The sequence below is a fragment of the Trichosurus vulpecula genome, chromosome 1 (genome assembly GCF_011100635.1).
Source record: "Trichosurus vulpecula isolate mTriVul1 chromosome 1, mTriVul1.pri, whole genome shotgun sequence".
In the NCBI taxonomy this organism is placed as follows: domain Eukaryota; kingdom Metazoa; phylum Chordata; class Mammalia; order Diprotodontia; family Phalangeridae; genus Trichosurus; species Trichosurus vulpecula.
In genome coordinates this window covers 236174310-236189614 of record NC_050573.1, presented here as the reverse complement: position 1 = coordinate 236189614, position 15305 = coordinate 236174310, and the positions used below count along the sequence as shown (strand labels likewise).

The window sequence follows — 15305 nt, the reverse complement described above, 5'->3', positions numbered from 1 at the left end:
CTTGATTTGTATTAATAGGTTTGATTGAGAGGAGGGTTCTCTCTAAACGAGTAGAAAAGACATTGCTTATTGGGATATTTCACCCTTTATAAGATGCCACTGTTCCCAGTTAACTGGTTACAGTCTTTGTACACTAGGGCTGCTTTTGTCTGTGCATGGGATAGGTGTTCAGGAACAGGAATGAGAAGATCTGTCCTGGAGGGAAAGAATCAGGAATTCAAAATGAAGAAAACCAGAGGTGAGAGGTGGAAAGGAGACTGCTTTAGGCAGGATGTAGGTGGAAATACTTTTCTTTTCTCTGGAGAACTGCCTGATATAGAACTAACTTTACATTCCACCTCTGTCCCTAAGTGCTTCCTACTGGGCCCTGCCCCAAACCCAGGCCGGCCTGTCCCTCCCATTTGCCAGGGAAAATGTTCAGAGACAGTTCAGCCCTTGCTATAAGTAACCCTACACCCTGTCCCTGAGTCCCTCCTTCCTTCCTTCCCTCCTTTGTTCTTACTCTCCCTCCTTCTTTCCCTCACTCATCCTTCCTCCTTTCTCCTTCCTTCTTCATTTCGTATTGAAGCTTTGACTTATTTCCTTTTCAACCTGGGCTGGTTTGCCTGGCAGCCCACTCTCCCACAGTCTCAACATAATGTTGCTAAACTTAGGGAAGATACCCAATTGGTTTTAGCCCTACTGCAGCTCAGAACCAAAGCAATCCACCAGCTTCAGCTTCCCTCACACTGCTGGTTTGTGATTTTTATTCTTAATTCTTTCTGTTACCCTCAATTCTTTCTATTTTGCTTTACCTAGAGATATACCCGTGCAGGTGGCTCTGACTGTCCTTTTCTTGATGTAACTGCCTTTTTTCTCTCTCCGTAGCTTTTTGGCACACCTGCCTCTCACTTTTTTCCCTATCTGCCTGAGCGAGGCATAAGACGTCTGAGGGTTAAGAACTCTGTTCACTTTATGACTTCGCTATTTCAGGAGAATTGATTATCACCTGAAAGAAGGGATCTCCAAACCGGAAGTAAATGGAACCATCAAGAATGAAATCATCCCACCCAGCCTGACAGCTGGTGACTAACTGAGAAGGGAGAGGGGTGGTGATGCCTTCTCAGTAATGTCACACCATGTGACTGAAAACAGAGTAGAAAAAACAATGCATCCATCTCTGCCAGGATGTTATAACCAATTGTTTCTGGATGATAGCATGTTATAACATACATACTGAAGTACCTTCCTTACATCAGGAAAGTGATTGTGTTGTCTTAGAATGACCTCTGTATAAAGCATTATATAATATCTAATGGGAATCCAGTCAGGCAGAAGTCTGAACCGAAACTTTATTTTAGACTTCTTAGTAACCTTTGCTCACTGACAAAGTGCCCGTAAACTAATGGGCTTTTGGGAAGAGGGCATCACTCTTGTAAAAGCAGCAGTATGATGTTACATCAGGCAGATGGGGGAAGGCCCGGGAGATCAGACAGGAAGGCTTTTACACAATACAAAGCCAAACCCATAAGCTTGGGAAAACAGGATGTCCATGTAAGTAAAGAAAAAAAGAAAATGAATGCATCGAATATTCATCCTTCCTGTCGTTTAAGGCCAAGTGAAATAAATAATTATCCAGCACTAAGCATGGTGTAGTGTACATAGTATGTCCTTAATAAATGTTTGTTGAATTTAATTATTTGAACTTAGGATGCAGGGCTGTATGGCAATGCTGTTGTATTTAATTACCCTTTAATTACCTTCCTTATATATTATCCATGTATATATAATATACACACACATATACATACAGATATATCCATATATATGCATATGTGTATATATGTATATATATATCACATATATTTAAATCTGGGCCAACAAATGGAATATTTATCGATATCTATGATTCAGTCTGGTTAAAATTCCAGACATTTTCTGGTCTCCAAAAAACAGAATCATAGAATTTTATAGCTAGAAAGATAGGGTCTGGACTTGGAATTTCATTAGAATAGGAAACTCAGGTAAGGAAATCCTTTGTACTGGTGTAAGCTTATACCTTCTCTATACCATTCCACAGACTTAGCTGCCTCAACTGGAGACCTGACTTGCCAAGTGTCTCATATCCTGTATGGGTCAGAGTCGGAACTTTGAACTGAGGTCTTCCAAACTCCAGTGCTAATTCTATTCCCCACACCCAACTGCCTCCATATAACTGAAAGAGACCTCAGAAATCAATCTGACTCTTTTATTTTCAAAAAAGGTGAAAGAAGGAAATGAGCATTTATTAAATGCCTACTATGTGCCAGACTTTGCAAAGTGCTTTATCTAACCTTAATCTCACAACAACCCTCATAACAACAGTATAGGTAGGTGCTATATTATCCTGATTTTACAGATGAGGAAACTGAAGCAGAAGTTAAACGTCTTGTCCAGGTTCACACAGCTAGTGAGTATTTGAGGCCGAATTTGGGCTTGGGTGTTCCAGATTCTATGTGTTGCACTACCTAGCTGCTGCCTAAGACTGTAATTTTTTGTGGGGTTGGGGAAGGACAGAGGCAATGGTGTTAAATGACTTGCCCAGGGTCACACAGCTAGTGTCTGAAGCTGGATTTGAACTTAGGTCCTCCTGAGTCCAGGGCTGGTGCGCTATCCACTGTACCACCTAGTTGCCCCTGACCATATAATGTGTCAGTGGCAAAACTGACTATGCCCCTATCTCCTTATTTCTAAGCCTCATCTCATGGTATTTCTGCTATCCTGGAGCTGCTGTTCTTTGACACATGATAACTGCTAAATTTGGTGTGAGAGATGAGAGAGGCTATTGGTACAGCAAAGGTCTGATGCTATATCAGGAAATTATACCTATCTTGGGGACTCATAATCCTCCCCCCCACCAAAAAAAAATCTAAAGTATTATGATGGACTACTAACAGTTTGCAGCATCTTGCTAGTGTTGATTTTAAACATGGTTTCTTGAGAAAAGAATAAAGGCAAACACACTACACCTGTGATTTTACTGTTTTTTTCTAAAGAAATGAAAGCCATTTCATTTTGGAGCTGAAAAGAACTTTAGTGGCCTAACCCTCTTATTTTATAGGTGAAGAAATTGAACCTAAGTGAATTGATCGCTCAGGGTCAGAAAGCTAGCTAGCTGATGGTAGTTAAAACCAGAGTCTAATTCACCTGACATCCTACTTTCTACTCTCTATTCCCTCTTCCTATGGAAATCTTGGAACATTTTGGAGGAAGGCCAGCTCAGCCCTTCCATTGGGAATATGATAGTAAATAACCAGAGTTGTGATCTTCTGGGCCAGGGGTTCTTAATCTGAAGTATGTGAACTTTAAAAAAAGTTTTTTGGAATATTTCAATATAATTGATTTTGCTTGTAATGTATTTCATGCATTTAAAAATATTATTCTCTGGAATTATGCCAAAGAGTTACTAAACTCTCTATACCCTTTGACCCAGCAATACCACTATTAGGTCTTTTTCCCAAGATGATTAGGGAAAAAGGAAAAGAACCTATATGTTCTAAAATATTTATAGCAGCTCTCTTTGAACCAGAAATTTCAGGGATGCCTGTTAATTGGGGAATAGCTAAACAAGTTATGGTATATGATCGTGATGGAATACTACTCTACTATAAGAAATGATAAGCTAATTGTTTTTAGAAAAACATGGAAATGCTTTCATGAAATAATGAAGAGTGAAATGTTGCAGAAGCAAGAGAATGATGCGTGCAATACAGTAAGAGCAATATTATTTTAAGAACCACTTTGAGCAAATAAGTCATTTTGAGTATTATAAATATTCAAATCAACTATAAAGGCCCTATGAAGGAAGATGCTATCTGCCTCCAGAGAAATATCCGATAAACAAATGTATGTATAATATGCTTCTACATATATATATGTATATATATATATACACATACATACATATACATACATACATATTCAGGTCTAATGAGAGCCTTCTCTAGGGCAGGGTGGAGAGAGGGAGAAAAATATAAAAAAGTACACAGCAGAGAATAAAAGAAAATTTAGAAGGAAGCATAGAAAGCAGAGTAACTTTGAAAACGATGTGTGGTGCTTATATAGTTTTTCAAAAAAAGTAATCGGTGTGAAATGTAAATTCATAGTTTATAGTGAATCCTCTTTTTATGTTGTACATGGAAATACTCTTTTTTGTCTGTGTTTAAGTTCAAAATTTAAGTTTCAAAAAATAGAAAAAAATAAAAAGAAAACAAGAAAAGAAAATATTCTCAGAAGGGTTGATCCATAAGATTCATCTGATTATCAAAGGGGTTCATGACACAGGACAGGTTAAGAATCTTTGTTCTAGGTTATAAGTTTGCCTAGTCCCTGGTCCACCAAGGGCAGCCTATGGTTTCCATATCTAGCATTCCTATAACATTGTACCTAAAGTAGGTTGTAAGTTCTTTAGGTCTTTTAAGTTAAAAAGAACTGTAGATCAGATTTTAAAATACTTCTGATACTGCCTAATTCTCATAGAAAGGGCTAGTTGGGCTGGGCAGTGAGCATTTTGTTAGACTAGACACTGTGCTATTTGCTAGGGATAAAAATACAATTAAAAAAAAGACAACCTTTGCCTTCAGGGAGTTTATCTTCTAATAGGGGAAAACAACACACAGAAAGGAGCTAAAAAGTTCAACCCCAGCAAGCTTTGCACTTGTCTTTCTACTCAGACCCAGAAGTCTCCATTATTTAGTTCATTCATTTAGATCTAGTGGTAAGAGTGTGTGCTTTTGGGTACTCTATTATATGGACAATTGTCCACACTTGACTCACTTTAAGTCCCAATGTAGTTTGTTGCGTCTTTATGAACAAATTCTTTAAAATTTACTAGTTGACATTTTTTCACCTGTTCAGCCTCAGCCCCCTGTCCCCTGGGTACAGAGCCTGTCCTACACAGATAGCAAACAAAATAATGCAAACATTCCTTTCTTTCTCTTAGCCTACTATAAACTGTTACTGCGTGTTTGAATCTCAGAGAGCCTGGCTCTACCCAAGGCTCAGGCTAAATGCCAAGACTCATTTAATGTAGCTTAAGGAAGGCTCCTAAAGGTTTATCTGGAAACAGCATTCTGCATTCATTAGAGTTATAGACTCATCAGACACATTTTGAACATGGACTTGGAAAATGCCCCTTAAAAAAAAGTGTTGCATGGAGACATAAGAGAAAATTGGCATTTTGGTGCACATATCTTAAATTAAAGGAGACAGACATAGGAAGATATATATGCCTTTTATCATGAAACAAATACCCTGGGGGAAAAAGAGCTCTATCTGTGGTTGCCTGGTGTTGCTTATTTTATTAAGTTCTCAAAAGGAACTATAAAGAGTAAGTAATAAATAGGAGAAAACTATAAATAGTAATAAATTTGAGAAAACTATAAATAGTAAGTAATAAATAGGAAAAAACTATTAATAGTAAGTAATAAATAGGAAAAACTATAAATAGTAATAGGAAAAAACTATAAGTAGTAAGTAACAAATAGGAAAAAACTATAAATAGTAAGTAACAAATGGGAAAAAACTAAATAGTAATAAATAGGAAAAACTGTAAATAGTAAGCAGGAAATAGGAAAAAACAAAATAGTAAAATTATAAAAAACTATAAGTAGTAATAATAAAGAAACTAATTTCTGGATTTTCATAAGCACCAACACTTAATAAATAGGAAAAACTATAAATAGTAAGTAATAAATGGGAAAAAACTATAAGTAGTAAGCAGGAAACAGGAAAAAACTGTAAATGGTAAATAAAATTATAAAAAACTATAAATAGTAAGTAATACTAAAGAAACTAATTTCTGATTTTCCTAAGCACCAACACTTAAGCTTTTTGAGAGCAGAGCCCATAGTTATTTGTCCTTTGATCCGCAGCATCTACTTCAGTCTTATGCACAGTACGTTAAACTGTGTGATGTTTAAAAAAAAACCCACAACACAAACCAATATTTATCCTTTATTAAGTTTACAATTTTAATTCCCTAGAGGACAGGACATTGGCAAACTATGCTGTAGTATAATGTTTAACTAACCTCATAACATGACAACATTTTTCTGGAGAAGATCTATTTGTACTCGAATCTCCCACAGCCCAATGACCTAGGGTTCAGTCTGCTTCCGAGTAAAACACAAGTTGATGTTTTAAAACACAAAGTGATGTTTGAGAAGGTAAGGATTGGAATCCTTAAACCCTGCCCAGGTAGCACCTAGGGAGTTTGGCTGTTTTCCTTTCCATTGACTAGAAAAAAAAGAAGTTTCAGCAGTATTCTAAGAACTTTGGTACAAGAACAAGGGGAGGAAACCCTAGAGAAAACGAGCTACTATTTGGACTGAAAAGATCTTCCTGAGAGGTGTTGGAGTTGGGGTTGACTGGGAGTGTTTTGATGGCTCCAGCTCAAAGGTTCATCCCATTTGCAGTTACTGATAACCTTATCTTAAGGCAAGTCTTGTAACCCTCCGGCACCTGGCTGAGAGGTAATAAAACAGTTGCTTTATCTGCTAGGGAAGAAGTTAGCCAAACCTCAGCTCACTATAATTATTGTAAACTGAAATTGCCAGTCATTTACAAAAAAAGAAAAAAGGAAAAAAAAAACAACAACTGGGGGTGGAGGTTAAAGAAAAAGAAAAAGGCTTCGGGCAGGAAATTGTATCTGCTTTTCTCCTTAGGATTTCAAAAACCAAGCAAACCAAACCATCCGAAGTTTTCCTAGCAGTGAGAAAAACAACTTGGCTAGTCTCCTCCAGGGTTAACCGGATTGCTGACAGCTCAGGCCCACGTGATGGTCTGGAAAAAGAGGATCAAACCCTCCAGAAAATCCTGGGAGGAATCTTCTTAGGAGCTTTCCTTTCTAAATGTAAATTACTGAGTCATTGCTTAGAAGAGGAGGAAGTTACAATCACACCAAATGACTCATTCACTGCAGTTAGCTCTGGGAGTTTGATAAAAAAAAAAAAAGTTTTAGCTAAGAGCAGCAACAAATCAGCTTTAAATACTGGCACCTAAGGAAATTCCCCAGCTTCAGGATGAATGCCATCTGCACAAAAGAAGTCCTATTGACATCTCATTTACAATCTCCCCCAGGACACAGACAAGACCATTTCAATAAACCCAGACTCTGAAACACCTATTGTTTGGAATCATCATCTAGCCACGGGGTACCACCACTCCCTATTGTTTTGGAAAGTAAAAGATTTTGACCTGGGAGGATTGAACCCTGAATAGAGGAAGAAGAAAATAGCCCCTTTTTACTAAGTCACAAGATTCAACATGCACATGCATACGAATTCACACTTGCATACATAGTAAAGGTGAAATTTAATGATATTTCCTTTGGGGTAAGTATGGCATATAAGAGATACCCCTTGCCTGCAGTCACATTTTGCTAGTGCAGTGATTTTGAATGATGCCAACTCTGTGCTTAAGGAATGTTAAGGCCTGCCAACATGTTTTCCAAAGCTGTACTTAATCTAGTTCCCAGCATTACAAAAAGGCGCAACATCACAGTGTCATACGAAAAACAAAACAAAGAACCTTAGATGATTCTTTGATTACTTGTCCCAATTTTTTCCCCTAAGGATTTTGTTGGTTTACTCTAATTTCTTCTAAGAAGAAAAAATTGAGGTTCCAGGTTCCTTGGGTTTTTTGTCTCCTCCTCCTCCCAGTTTGTCTGTCTTTCCTTCCTTTCTTCCATCCATCTTTCTTTCCACCACTACCACCATTCCACATAGGTCAACGAATTTAGAACTGGAAGGTAGGCTAACCTCTCTTATTTTGTGGATAGAGTTAAGTTACTGAAAGTCATACAACTAGTTAATTTAATTCAGTTTGCTTCACTTAAGCATTAAGTGTTTATTATACTCCAGACTCTATGCCAGGTGCAAAAGATACAAAGACAAAAATAGAAACAGTCTCAGCCCTCAAAGAGCTTCTTGTGGTTGTTCATTCGTTCATTTTTGATTCTTCCTGACCGCATGGACCATGGCAGGCCAAGCCTTTCAATCCTTTACCCACTGCATCCCAGAGTCTGTCCAAGCTCATGTTTGTTGCTTCCATGTCAAGGAGCTTATAGTTTCACAATTAAGGAATAAAACTAGACCAGAACCAGAATTTCTTGACTTCTGGTCTTTTTGTTCCTTTTTTGAGCAGAACTTGAGGCTTTTTTTTTTTTTTTCAAATTTAGGTAAACTTTAAGAACCCAAAGGTTTTGTTCAGAGTTTTGCAAAGTCAAGGCTTAAATTTTTCTCTGAATTTGGGGTATCTGACTATGCTAAAAAATTTCAGTTACTTTATATTTCAGACAGCTTTTTTCTCCCAAGTTATCTTTCATATTAATTATGAAAGGAGGAATTTTCCCCCATGTATTGACTTTTTTTCTGTTCAGATCTGGAACTTTAAATGGGGGCAGGGGGACAGAAGAAAAAAAAGAATTTACATGATAACCATATATTTAAAAGGAATAGCAAATTGTACATAATAGATTTGCATTTCATGTGCAGTCATCTTTATTATACTATCTAAGTTATGGAAATGCTTGTTTTATTCCATAAATAAAAAATATATATATTTTAAAATATCCAGTGTGTCCTGGATATGCGTTAGGTTGAAGATTATAAAGTCTAAACAAAGTATTGACAGCTGAGATTATCTGATGAATCCATGGACTTGTCTGCATTGGATTAATAAACTAATAACCAAAAGGATTGATCTTTTGTGGATAGTTGCGGAAGGGGATGTCCCTTAAACTCAAAAGCATTTTTAGAAGGTTAGACAAGAATTGGGAAAGACCTTTGAGATCTTCTGGTCCAACTCCTATTTGTAGGGGAGGGAACTGAGCCCCCCTCATCCCACCTCGAAAGGTGAGACTGGTTCAAGGTTACAAAACTGGCACATAGCTGAGCTCTGATTACAACCCAATTTATAGGCAAGTGTTATTACTACAATGGGCTGTTTTCCTTTTAAATGATTCTTAAATATTTTTCAGTGCTTAGCTCAGTACCTGGCACATTTTAATAAATGTTACTAGATAAATAAATATAATATTAATACATTTTTTAAATAAATGCCTGTTGGTCGAGTTATTAATTCCTTTCACTATTTTATTGTGGTTCATTTATGCCAACTTCTTTATAAACTAACTAGGTTGGGAGGGGGAGTAGTTATTAGAATCCTTGGCACCTCATGAAACAGGCTTGAATCTCGACCTGGGTTCTTTCTAATCCTGCCTCTGACACTCCTTTGTTATGTTACCCTTCCTAGATAAATAGTTTCAACTTTACATATTCTAGGAAATCCCTTAATCTTAACTACTAAATTTGGGGGATGAAATTTGAGTTGGTGGTAGTTACTACCTCTGGATTTCCCCACACAGATCCTTCCTCAATTAATGAATATAAAAGCATGGAAGGAAGGTGGTACTTCTCCAGTCAAGAAGTAGGTTGTTAATAATGCTTGTTGGTTAATTGATTTAGAATAAGTAGTTCAATCTGGTGACAGAGTCCCATTTGGAACAGCAATGAGAGAAATACTCTTTAAGATGAGAAGAGGCATTTTTCAAAAGTGCCCCAAATTGTCCCAGCCCAGAGACAGTTCCTTTCCACCCCTTTCCCCAAGCAGCATTGTTTATTTATTTATTTGCTGGCTGTCAGTTTTTAAAAGTGGAAAGTGTGGAGAAGGATCTTTGCATACTCTGATGCTTTGCATAATTAATGACTGGCTTTAAGACAAAACTTTCTCTATGGTGCTCACTAGCCCATCCCAAAGCCTTCCCAGGGATTGAAACCCCACCTACTGGAACTGTTTGTGTAGAAGAAAGTATCAGCTCTCCAGGACCAAATTATCTCTCAATTCTCTCTGCTGCTCTCCCCCACCATTCAGGAATGTTAGTCTTTGACCCTGGATACCAGAAACCACACTGAAAAAATATCCTGCTCCCAAGGACAGACTTTTTAGTTATTTACTTACTTTATGGAGTTTGGGTTTAGATGACCTGCTCTGTAAAGCAGAAAATCAACAGAGAGAAGCACACAAAGCTTTTAAAAAAAAAAGTTGTGGGGTACTGAACTGTAAATTAGAAAATTTGCCTGTTTTTCCTTCTACAGTCTGGTTTTTGTTGTTAAAATTCCATATGACTCCTAGTATGGATTTGTGTTGCTCCTTTTCCCTTCTCACTAGCACCAAGAGGAGCTTTGTAATAATAAATTACCTCAAGTGTACAAAAGCCTCAAAGAAACTCCCCCAAATGGAGAAAAATTGGAATTTCTGTTAAATTGTTTACTTGGTTCCTTGATCTCATTGGTATGAGAGGAAGACTCTTTTAAAATGTCACCATAACCCTACTCAATCCTGCTGTGAAAAAATTTTTAAAAATCAGCATAATCCAACTCTTTGTATATCACAAGAGATCTAAGCCTCAGTAAGAATTTTTACCTACTTCCTTTTTACTTGCTACAGCAAAATTCTGTTATTACAGAAACAATCCAGACAGCGCCTTGAATTTTGTTGTTATGAATTTTGACAAGGGGTGGGAAAGTATATATCTTGTAAGATGTTTTGTGGATCTGAACATGAAAAATACAACAAAAATGTAGTGGAGTTTGTTGTTTGTTTTTATTTTAGACTTGGTAGGCCTGTGATTTCACTTCATAGGAACTCCCCTGGAGGAAACACCCTCTACCAAAACAGATTTGTACCTGCTGGGCCGCAGATAGTTAAAGATTTGCCTGGGGTCCAGATAGGTTAACTAGTTCTAGGGGCTCACATATTTGTCTGAGGAGGGACCGGAACCCACTTCTCCCTGGTTTCTGAGCCAGGCTCACCATCCATTTTGCAATTTTGTCTCTCAAGTCTTTTAAGCATGATTACCCAGAATTTGAAGCTCAAACTCTGGTAGCATTAACCTTTTTTTTTTTTTTTTGCAGAAATAAAGGGTCAAACATTAAAATTATTCTTCACGTTTATGTGTGTGGTATAGATGATATAAACTGCTCTAGCAACAAAATATATTCTAAAGCCTGTCATTTGAGATTATTCTCCTTACCCCACAATGCAAGAGGGTCTATAGTAGAACAGAAAGAACATTTATTAGGGCCAAAAAGAACTCTCCCCTTACTGCTTTCCCTTCTCCTTCTTCCCCAGTACGTTAGTTTAAATTTTTAAAAATTTAACTTTATTTTTCTCTTATTTTTAACACCAGTGAATTTCATATAATTTGTGCAAAAACATTTTTTGATGGGTAGAAGAAAACTGAAAAATAATCTTTAAAAATAGTCATACAAATGGGGCAGCTAGGTGGCATAGTGGATAAAGCACTGACCCTGGAGTCAGGAAGACCTGAGTTCAAATCCAACAATGATGAGGGCACAGTCTCTAGGAACCCCTTGAACCATTGAACTCTCCTTGAATCTTGCCACTCGACCTGGCCTCGGCCTGAGGCTACAACCATTAAGCCCAAGTGCCTACCTTGCCCAGTCCTCTATTGTCTGGCTGTTTCCCACCCTTAATCCTGTTTCCCATCCTTAATCCTGATCAAAATATCTATACCCTAGCTCTGCTACCCCAGCCCTTGATGGGTTGTCATTTCCATATAGCCTTCAGCTATTTCCCCCACCCTGGAGTCTGACCTCGTCCTTAAGTCCCTCCCTAGACCCCTCTTCTGGTCACCCCAGACCACCCCTCAATCCCTCCCACAACCTTTGTGTATATAATCTCCATCTTGCCTCCATGAGGTTGGTCAGAACCAATCTAGCTCAGATGGGTCTGGCCCTTTTTCCTTACAGGCGTCGCAAGGGGTGGGATCTCTCGGGGCAGGCTTATTTGGCTAACTCTTAATAAACTTTATTCTTTCCCTTGGCTGAGAAGGCTTGAGTCGAATTCTTTCGGCAGGACCCGGCGTGTCGGTACTTTGGGGTGTCGAGCACCTCTCACCCCAAACCCTCATCATTTATGGTTCCCTGACCGGGAAGCACTGCTAATCTCAAGTTCTTCTCCAGCCAAGACTGAAGGTATGTGAGCCTCCCCCTCTCCCAATCCCTCTCCTCGCTCTCCAAACATTTTGGATGTGCTTCTTGGGCCTGACCTCAGCAGGTCCCAGTGGGTCGGACAGCTTGGTCCAGTGGTCTCAGTGAGTCGGACAGTCACACTGTCCTGGTCAATCTGACGCTCTCTGGTGGTTCTCGGTGGGTCGGACAGCTTGGTCCAGTGGTCTCAGTGAGTCGGACAGTCACACTGTCCTGGTCAACCTGACGCTCTCTGGTGGTTCTCGGTGGGTCGGACAGCTTGGTCCAGTGGTCTCAGTGAGTCGGACAGTCACACTGTCCTGGTCAACTCAACCTGACGCTATCAGGTGGTTCTCGGTCCAGTGGTCATGTCGAAGGACATGGACGGATGCCCCATCCGGAAGCATGTGCCAGATCCTTTCAATTGTTTCGGCGCTGGGAATTTGGGAAAGTTTCAGGTACCTTCTGTATATTTTGTTTTCTTGTTTTATTTTGTTTGTCTCCCAACAATTACTCCTAACTTCTCCTTTACTAAGGAGGAAGGAATTTCCAGCCGAAGGGACCCCACGCCCTGCCTCTACTGCAGGCCCTGCAACATCTATCACCATGGGCCCTATCCCCAAGGCAATCCCTACTCAGGTTCCAGCCTCGGGCCCTGCCCCCACGGCAATATCTCCTCCCCTAGCCCCTCTCTCTGAGGTAGCACCCACTTGGGTCTCTGGGGTATCTTCCCCTCTGACCTCTACCCCTCCTCAGGTACTAGCTGATCTCCCTTGCCAGCCAGATGCCCTGGCCTTGCAGTCTAATCTACCTCAGCCCCAAGCTCCAGGTCCCACAGCGCCTTCAAGGCTTTTTCCCCTGAGGGAAATGCCTGCCTCCCCTGCTGGGACAAGGAGATTGCATGTTCCATTCACCATTTCAGATCTCATCCAAATTAAAGAAAAACTGGGGAGATACTCAGAAGATCCCACTAAGTTTACTGAGGGTTTTAGGGATCTGTCCCTGCAATTTGAACTTTCTTGGTATGATTTGCATATCCTCTTCTCTACCTGTTGTACCACCGAGGAGAAGAGGAGAATATGGGAACACGCTCAAAAATTTGGGGACAGTTTGGCTAGCAATAACCCCATAAACTATCCCCCAGGAACAGCTGCTGTTCCCACTAGTGACCCAGGATGGAATTATCAAAGGAGTGAGGATAGAGAAAAGAGAGACCATATGGTAATTTGCCTGTTAGAAGGTCTAAGAACTGCATTTCAAAAGCAAATAAATTTTCAAAAAATTAGGGAGATTACTCAGGGAGAAAAAGAAAACCTTGTCCTTTTCCAAGCCCGGCTAGTAGAAGCTATTAAGAAGTATACAAATTTGGATCCTGATTCTATTGAAGGGGCGGCAATACTTAACATGTATTTCATTAATCAGTCTGCCCCAGATATTAGAAGGAAACTGCAGAACTTGGCAATGGGACCCCAAACACCTCAGGCCCAATTACTGGAGACAGCATTCGGAGTGTTCAATAATAGAGACTTAGTCCAGGCAGAGGAAAAAGCCAGAGACAGAGAACATGCCCAATTCTTGGCGGCTGCCATGGCCAGGAGATTGCCGGAGGGTGCTTCTGGCAACTTTGGCAAAGGGGAAACCTGCTTTCCATGTCACAAGGAGGGTCACTGGTCTAAGGAGTGCCCCTCTAGGGCGCCCCCCTGGAAGAAGCCTCCAGGACCATGCCCAGCATGTCCCCGAGGCTGGAAAAGTGGTAGAGCCTCCTCCCAGCACCCTGTCCTCCAGTACTCGGGAGGAGGGGAAAGCCTGGGGCTTGGCTGTGCTCCCACTTTCTCCATCTCTCTCGCGGAGCCTTGGGCAAAATCGAGGCAGAAGGTAAGGTTACCCACTTTATCACGGCTATGTTCTCTTGCTTTAACTAGTGGCTTTGGCCCCACATGCCCCTCGACCTATCAGGTCATGGGCATCAAGGATCTGTTGTCTGAACACTCCTTCTCTGGCCCTGCCCCCTTTTGGGGAAGGGACCTGATGGTGAAATTGGGAAGCCAATTTTCTATAGTTAAACCTCATAACTCCCTTTTCCCTCTGTTTCCCAGACCTCCCCATGTTCCCCCAGAGGCGTGGGAGAGGGTTGAGCCAATTGTTTGGGATCGGGGAATTCCTGGGCAAGCTACTTCTGCCACCCCAGCCATAGTTTCCCTCCATTGCCTTCAATATCCAATTAAACCCAAGGCTTGGGAGGGACTGCAACCATTAATTGGCACTCAAGGCCCTGACTCACTCCCTCTAGAGTGGGGCCCCTACCCAGCACAAGCTTTTGGGACTTTGAAAACTAAACTGACCACCACTCCAGCATTAGCCTTACCTAATCTAGAAAAACCTTTCATTCACTCTGCTGAAGGAAGGAGAGGACAGGCTTTGGAAATTCTAATCCAGTCCTTAGGATCTGACCCCTGTTTTCCAAAACAATTAGATTCTCTGGCTGCTACAGCCATTCCAATTGAGGAAGCTTCTAAACCTCTAGCAGACCAGCCCCTAGAAGCTCTGCCTTGCCAGAGCACCCTGGAAGCAGAGGGCCACCAGTGCCTGGCTAACCACAGGCTCACCAAACATCAAAACTTGCTCTTAGATATCCCCGACCTAATTTGGATGTGCTACACACTCCTGAACCCCGAAGCAGAACAAGTGGTTAGGGGAGCTAGGTATGAAATAGTCATCTTTAATTCCCACCAGGGATATTGTCCTTTCTCTGTACTCCTGTGCTGTCTGTTTTGTTGTTTGCTTAACTTCCTTGCCAGGTTTGTCTCCTCCAGTCTCCAAGCCATGAACTTCCAGATGACTGTGCACCCCTTGAACTGGACCCATCAAGCCAGCTCTACGCCCCTTGTCAGCAGGAAGCAATTCCAGAAGCTGAGACCTTCATCCCTGATCCCAAAAGAATTTGGGTCCCATTTGTTTGAGGGGGGAATGATGAGGGCACAGTCTCTAGGAACCCCTTGAACCATTGAACTCTCCTTGAATCTTGCCACTCGACCTGGCCTCGGCCTGAGGCTACAACCATTAAGCCCAAGTGCCTACCTTGCCCAGTCCTCTATTGTCTGGCTGTTTCCCACCCTTAATCCTGTTTCCCATCCTTAATCCTGATCAAAATATCTATACCCTAGCTCTGCTACCCCAGCCCTTGATGGGTTGTCATTTCCATATAGCCTTCAGCTATTTCCCCCACCCTGGAGTCTGACCTCGTCCTTAAGTCCCTCCCTAGACCCCTCTTCTGGTCACCCCAGACCACCCCTC

The 15305-nt window shown here is 40.8% G+C and overlaps 1 protein-coding gene across 4 annotated transcripts in view; it reads right to left on the bottom strand.

Annotated features, from left to right (window-relative positions):
- DLGAP1 (DLG associated protein 1) overlaps positions 1–15305 on the bottom strand; it is a 431939-nt gene that overhangs the window by 106366 nt on the left and 310268 nt on the right. The window lies entirely within an intron of this gene.